Genomic DNA, 7,794 nt, shown 5'->3' on the forward strand with positions numbered 1-7,794 from the left:
TGTAATACCTTAATCAATAAAGAAATAAAAAAATCAACAACAATAAGAAATAATAAAATAGAATAATACTAACAACATACTGTAATAAAAGTTATGTGGGAAAAAAAAGATCCTATGACTCCAAACCTGAATAGGTTAAATTTTCTTTATTAAACTCTTATGAAAACTACATTATTTTCAAAACATTGTTTTTAATATTTAATCTAAGGCTAGCATTGTCACACTAATTTTTTAGAAAGTAGATAACTACAACAAATGGGTTTATCCATTTCCAAGTATCCGTAATAAAAGTTATGTGGGAAAAAAAAGATCCTATGACTCCAAACCTGAATAGGTTAAATTTTCTTTATTAAACTCTTATGAAAACTACATTATTTTCAAAACATTGTTTTTAATATTTAATCTAAGGCTAGCATTGTCACACTAATTTTTTAGAAAGTAGATAACTACAACAAATGGGTTTATCCATTTCCAAGTATCCTTATTGGTAAAAAGAGGGGAAAGTTCAAACTTCTTCAATAAATATTAGCCATTATTAATTGTAAAGGAATTTTAGATCAGTAGCTGGTTGAGTCTTTCTCATATCTTACCACTCACACTGACTCTTACTCTTCTCTCTTCCACATTTAGAAGAACCTTATAATTACAATGGGCGTACTCAGATAATCTGGGATAATCTATTTTTAGGCCATCTGAGTGGAAACCTTAATTCTATTTGCCACCCTGCCATGTAACATAACATATTCATAGATTCTAGGGCATGAACGTCTTTGGGAGGACCATTATTCTGCATATAAATATATATATATATACACATACATATATATATATATAAAACTGTTCATATACAGTTTTTCCTGTTTTTCTTCAGTATCTTACATCAGGCATCATCCTTTTCTGAAATTATGCAAACCTGTGTACATGAATCTAGAGAAAGGATTTATAACTGTCAACAAATTCTCAGTTTCAGAATCACTGGACTAGATCATAGAACACCAGTGTTCCTTGGAAGCATAATTTGGTGGTGTCAACAATTCCAAATTTTAGATTGGCCTTTTAACATGTATATTTTTAACTTACATTAATATGGGTTGATAGTTTTTGCTTAAGTATATTTTTGTCTGTGTTTTTAAAAATATATTATTTATTTATTTATTTCAGAGAGGAAGGGAGAGGAAGAGAAAGAGATAGAAATATCAATGATGAGAATCACTGATAGGCTGCCTCCTGTACACCCCTTACTGGGGATTGAGCCTGAAACTCAGGCATGTACTCTGACCAGGAATCGGACTCTGACCTCCTGGTTCATAGGTCCATGCTCAACCACTGAACCACACCAGCCGGGCATTCTCTGTGTGTTTTTAGATGTAGTTATAATCATGCTAATTATACTTCTTTATATCTTGCACTTCATAACATTTTCCATGTTGATATGCATCATTTTGTGATGATGCTAATAGCAAATACAGTAGATATTCCATAACTTAATAATCTTCCTATTATTAGACATTTCATTCTCCTACTCCCTTTTTTTATTATTATATTTAATGCTTGAATGAGGCTCTTGTATAGATTTCCCCCCATATTTTGGATTTATTTCACCTAGACTAGATTCCTGAAATTAGAGTTTCTGAAAGGAAAAATATGAATATTTTTATAACCCTTTTTTATATATCACTAAATTACTTTCCAAAAGGTCTGTTTTAATTTAGATTGCCACTAGCCTTTCTTTACTTTACTGATACCACCAATGTGAGGAGGGTTTTGTTTGTTTTTCATGTTTCTTGGATTTTCTAATCTGTTCTCCAGTATGCTTGTTAAAGTAAATTTCTAAAATATAAATCTGATCATATTATTCATTGGTTTAAGAATTTCCAAGTGCATCAATATAAAGGTGATATGCAAGGCCCTTCATGGTTTAACCTCTATCCACTTATCAGACTGAACTTTCTCACCTCCTTCAAAGACACCTAGGCAACAAATCACATTAACTACCTGAATTTTCGAGAACCTCCCTGTTTTTTTATACTATAGTGATTCTGCTTCAAATGCTTCTATAGCCTATTTCTACACTCTTTTACACGGGGGTAACTCCAATCCTTTAAGGCTCCACTAAGGTATCCTTCAAGACAGCTCCATCAAGCTGTACTTCAAGACACAGCTCAATTGTAACCTCCTCCTGTAAAGGTTTCCTGAGCCACGTACTCCTAACCTGGATTATAAGCTCTTCCTCTATATTTATCAAATTACAGTTTTAAAAAAATTTATGGTTCTTCCATTAGACTTTTGGCTCCTTGCTAACAGATACTACATTCTTTTCATCTTTATTTATCCAATTCTGATATGGTAAATGCTTGGTTAATTCTGTGTGCTAGTACATATTAAACCCATCAAAACATACCTACATTTTGAAAACTGCTATTCCCACATCTGGGAAATCTTCCAATAAACAAGCAAATAAATAAGAAAGTCAATTAGGAAAGCTATATGCATAAAAACGTTCAGTTCAGAATTTTTAACAAAAGCAAAATACTGGAAACAACTTAAATGCCAGAAATAAATGCATGGCAGAATTGGCTAAATGATATGAAATATGTAGCTCAGCCATTTGGAATGAAGGTTGTAAAAATGATATAGTAACTCAGATGCTTATGACATGTTAAGTTGAAAAAAGACAAAATAACTTTGCACTAAAACCCTATAAAAATATATGTACAGACATTAGCTAAAAGGGAAAATGAAAAATGTGAGCTGTTTGTGTGGACTATGGTTTCATTGCCTTTATTCAGAACTTCATGAAATTGCTATGACATTTCAATTATAATAAAAATAATTTAAAATTAAACACATGTCACTAACATATACGTATATATTGGTGTATTCATATATATCCTAGCTCTGCCTCTGAAAGGTCCAAGAAGCAGAGATACCTTAGTATCAACGAGCATACCTAGCCTTGGTCTCTAATACAGTTCTCCACTAAGAGGGCTCCTTAGAGAAAAAGTTAATTCCAGGGTGGGGCAGGGTAAGGATAAGATAAATATGGAACATCTTATTATACCACAAAGTTAGGAAGTGTTTTTTAAAAATGATGTAGGCATGTCACAAAGACACAGGAGCCAGACCAAAGGTCCTCCCTCTAGCTAAATCTGGGACAATTTGAACAGTGAAATAATTTACAAAATGTACACATATAAATATAGATAGAACATACATACTTAAATGGTAATTTTGATGAAGAGCTGTATATATCTTCAAATGTCTCCCCAGAAATTGCTTATTAATTGCCAGGAAGAAAAAAACAACAATACCTAACTATACAGTGGAAAACTCAAGCCACATATGGATCATGTAATCAAAATTAACATAATCAGTGAGGGACAGATGGATATCATGTGCTTCCAGAAGTGATACCCTGAGAAGGACACATATTATCTGCATAGTAATCCAGTTGAACTGTATAACCTCAATCTGATCATGAGGATACATCAGACAAAAACAAAATAAGAAATGTTCTATTAAAAATGGGGGTGGGAGACAAGCTGCATTCTTCAAAGATGTCAAGGTAAAGATTTTTTTTTTTAAGGCTATGAAAATGTTCCAAAATAAAGGATGTTAAAGAGTCAGGACAACTAATTGCAGTACCTAGCCCTAGAATGAATCTGTGCTGGAGGGGGAAATGCTATAAAAATCAACCTACAAAATTGGGATATCATGGTAAATTAAAATATTACTTCAATGTAAATTTATGAAGTTTATAAGAAATACACTCTCAAGCATTTAGGAGTGAAGGACCATGATGTATATAACTTAACCTCAAGTGTTTCAGAAAAAAAATTATATATGAACATACATAATTGTGAGAAGAGAAGCACTGTGCATAAGAGGAAGCAATTTCCTCCCAACTTTTTTTAAATTTAAAATTATTTCCCAAATAAAAGGGTTTGTTGTTGTTTTTTAATTAAATCCCCCTCAGAGAAATAAGACCAACAAGAAAATAAAAGGTACCCATCTAAATAAGTTTTTTTAAAAACATTCAATAGTGTATATAAGTTTTCAAGTTACCGTTCAAAATGCTTTCTTCTTTAACAGTCTTCATTCTTTCTTAAAATATGAGCATACCTGCAAATTTCACAATTTTATCTAAATAAGTTAATATGTTGAAGCCAACATACTATCAGTTGTAGCTTACTCATTAGACATAGCAGGAGGGAAAAACAAGCATTGAAAGTACAAGACTTCTGTTCTCCACCCTACATCCATATTTACTATTTGTTGACTAGTGACTGCATTCCAGTTTCCAAGTAAAACTTCGGATTTTAAATTATGACTTCAGTTCTACTGTTATTACAAGTAAAGAGTATGCAGAGACACAAACTGGATAGGTTAAAGGGGTGGGGGAGATGAAAAAAGCTGAAAACTGCCCTAATTGAGTACCTAAATAATCAAGTTCTTTCTTTTCATAAAGTACATCATTTTGTGGAGTCTTAAAATTTGGAGAAGGTATTCTTACTAGTTTCTTACCTGTGAATTTTATAGTCTGAAGTTTAGACTCTAAACGCTTTTTCTTTTTTTTTTTTTTCCTTTGAAATTCAACTCGGGAATTTAAAGTTTAGACTCTAAACGCTTTTTTTTTTTTTCCTTTGAAATTCAACTCGGGAATTTGCACCCCCTTGTGGTCAAATAAAACGTTTCATTTTTTTCAATTGGGCTTTTTATTCAGGCATAGGAATCATGTTACTTGATTTTGTTTTCTCCCGTTTTAGTGAATCAAGAGCTTTAATTAAAGATTTTGGGTTTATTAAAAAAGATTTTAAACAAAATAGCTTAAATCTAAAAGTAACCTCCATATAAACTTTAGTCTGTGCAAAATGGAGATAATAATTGCACCCACCTCATGCGTTAGTATGAGGATTCAAGTGAAAATTGCACATATACTTAGCACAGTACCTGACAGAGTAGGCACTCAATGGTATTATTTATAAACAACACTATCAATTTTATATTATCGTTCTCTTGACAGACTGTACTAAAAGGGAGCTAGATCAAAATTTACCAATTCATGAAGTTCAATATAGTCTTGAAAATAAGTTCCCCAAATATATCACTTATCTAGGCTTCCCTAGCTGATTCTCCCCAAAGGTACATTATATTTTTAAAATACAAAGAATATGTAATTATCTCTGGATGACAGAAATTTGGATGGTTTTTACTTTATATATTTTAGACCGGCCTGACTTTTTTTTAACTTTAATATTTAGAAAGAGCAATAAAACCATTCCATTTCCAGGTTACTCTTATGAAATGGTAAAACAAATTACCTTTCTGACAGAAATCATTACTCATATTCGGCAAAAATCATAGGTCAGGCTAATTTGTCATTTTAAGGGACTCTTGAACACAAATGCTAATTCCTAATGGCACTAACTACAGTTTGACTTTTAAAACACCTCTTAAAGAAGCCATTTTAAAAGACCAATGTTAAAGACTACTAGCTAATATTTACTAATATGCCAAGCACTGTTCAATGCCTTAAATATATTAGCTCATTTACATCGTTACAACCATCCAACGAGGCACTAGCATTACTACTTTAACAGAAAATCAAAGTCAGAAAAAGTAACTCCTGTAGGGTCACAGCTAGCAAGTAGCAGGGCTGGGATTCAAACCCAGGCAATTTGATTCCAGAGTCCACTTAACCAGTGCACAAAAGTACCATACACATATAAGATACACATACTACTTAGCCATGTTACTTTTAGATTTTAAATTACTAAAATCCATTTCTTTTTCAGTGTACCTTGATAATGCAAATGTGCCAGGCTTCTTCCATTTCCTCACTTCTTAATACTTCCTGCACTTATATATTCATTGTTTTAACCTTCATATGTCTTCATATACTTAAACACAAGTTGTTTTGCAACAAAAACTGGAAGGAAAACAACAACACAACAATACCCCAGATTTAAACTGTTGGATTCTTTAGAAACTTCATTATAATTTGGAATCAGGAAAAAGGTAACCAATCAAAAACAATCTTAAAATCTATTAATTTCGTATCAATCGCAGTTTAAAAAATTTTTTTCATCTTAACTAGCCTGTGGGCATAGGATAACTCTACCAAGCAAGTGAACTACTGAAAGAAATTTTTAAGGAAAGTGTTAAAATACTGACAAGTTTATCATCATTTTACTTGCATCATAGCACCTTGTTTTTAAGGTGGACACAGATTTGCCTAGGTCTTGTGCTTCCACTTACTAGTTGTAACACTTTGGGGCAAGTTTCTTGATCTGAGTCTTGGGTTTCATGTGTAAAATGAGGATATTACCTACTTCTTAGGGCTGTTGTGAGATATAAACAGGATCTACCCATAAATAGTTTAGCACCGTGCCTATCACAGACAATATGTGGTAACTAGGTATTATTACTTTATCAGTGTGTCACACAATGGAAACCCATCTTTACTAGATTCAGTTCACTTAGCAGGCCTTTTTTTTTTTAATTACTCAACGTGACACCCATAGACTGCTCATTCAACCTCTCTCATACTGAGAGAATGCGTAAGGACAAGTACGATGGTGAGGTAAACTGGATTCGATGAAAGCGTCTTTGCAACAGGACCGGGGAGGACTACGGCAAGTAAACACACACACACACACACACACACACACACACACACACACACACGGTTGTGGAGCAGGGGAAACCACGCCTCCTGTGTGTGCTCCCTTTGGATTGCACAGCCAGGAGAATGCCTCGGGCTCCAGAATCTGACAGATGCGGACTCATCCACATGCTTGCTACCTGGCAAATTACTTAGTGTCTCAGCCCTGGTTTCCTGGTCTGCAAACAAAATAATAGTACCTACCTCATAAAGTTGTTCTGAAGCTTATGTGCAATAACTCCTGCAACGCGTTGTCATACAGCAAGAGCTCTGCACACAGGCGGGGTTGTTTTAAGTACGCGTGTGTCCATCCAATATAGATGGTCTCGGAGACACATTCCGTTGTTGGTTTAGACACTGGCAATAAGACATTTTTCTTTTCGCTTAAGCTGCACCCTTATCTGTTTTCCTCGAACAGTAGACTAAATGCTTATAGACTGATATATCGTCTATGGACCTTCAGGCCCACAGTCCCACCGTCTCTCTACCTCCGAGGCTGAGTAAACGGGGACTTGCACGCACGCGCAAGGAAGAAGAGGTAGGAGCGTTGCCACCAAGGAAGTACTGGGAGAGCCGGGAACAGCTATAATTCTGCGCATGTGCAAAGAGAGAGAGAGAGAGAGAGAGAGAGAGAGAGAGAGAGAGCGAGCGAGCTGGGGAGTTGGGGGGAGGGGTTTGCGCGTGCGCAAAATTGTTGGGAGGGGTTGGAGGAGGTATTGACAGCTGTGGAGGCAGCCCGCGTTCCCGGCATGCCCCGGGGCGGCGGGGTTGGCTCTAACGAATTTGAATGAGGAGCCTTAGCGCTTTCGGCGCCATTTTCGAGTGATGCCTGAGCCCATCAATCTAGCGGGAGAGATGGGATAACCTGTCCGACAGTAGATCGCCGATAGGACTCCACCGAAAAAATCACTTAAAAAATCTCCAAAAATCACTTCAAGCCGAGGGCAGTCGGCGGAGCTTGGCCAGGGTTGGCGCTGTCGGTAAGAGACTGAAGTAGCAGAGCGGGACTCGGGAGGTGGCAGTGGTGGGACTGGCAGGCGGAGGGGGTGCAGGGAGTGGGCACTGGGTCCGTCTTCATTTTAATCACGAAAAAAGCGAGGAGGTCGGGTTGGGGGTAGCGGGGTGTCTGC

General features: G+C 35.7%; 2 long non-coding RNA genes across 30 annotated transcripts in view; one reads left to right on the top strand and one right to left on the bottom strand.

The window, feature by feature from the left end:
• Nucleotides 1-4,632: 4,632 nt before the first annotated feature.
• Nucleotides 4,633-6,859, bottom strand: LOC106725586. Its single transcript, XR_001361504.1, has 3 exons — nucleotides 6,575-6,859; nucleotides 5,801-5,929; nucleotides 4,633-4,777 (listed from the first exon to the last, which is right to left on the bottom strand). It is a non-coding gene; the product is annotated as an uncharacterized LOC106725586 (long non-coding RNA).
• Nucleotides 6,860-7,473: 614 nt separating this feature from the next.
• Nucleotides 7,474-7,794, top strand: part of LOC102246522 — a 70,409-nt gene continuing 70,088 nt past the window's right edge. For 13 of the 29 annotated variants that reach the window (XR_001361486.1, XR_001361478.1, XR_001361491.1 and 10 more), the window contains exon 1: nucleotides 7,476-7,644. This is a non-coding gene — a long non-coding RNA (uncharacterized LOC102246522). Of the gene's footprint in view, nucleotides 7,645-7,794 lie in introns of all 29 variants that reach the window. The other 16 variants (XR_001361483.1, XR_001361495.1, XR_001361475.1 and 13 more) reach the window with 5 other exon arrangements.

This window comes from Myotis brandtii, unplaced genomic scaffold (genome assembly GCF_000412655.1).
Source record: "Myotis brandtii unplaced genomic scaffold, ASM41265v1 scaffold174, whole genome shotgun sequence".
Taxonomy (NCBI): Eukaryota; Metazoa; Chordata; class Mammalia; order Chiroptera; family Vespertilionidae; genus Myotis; species Myotis brandtii.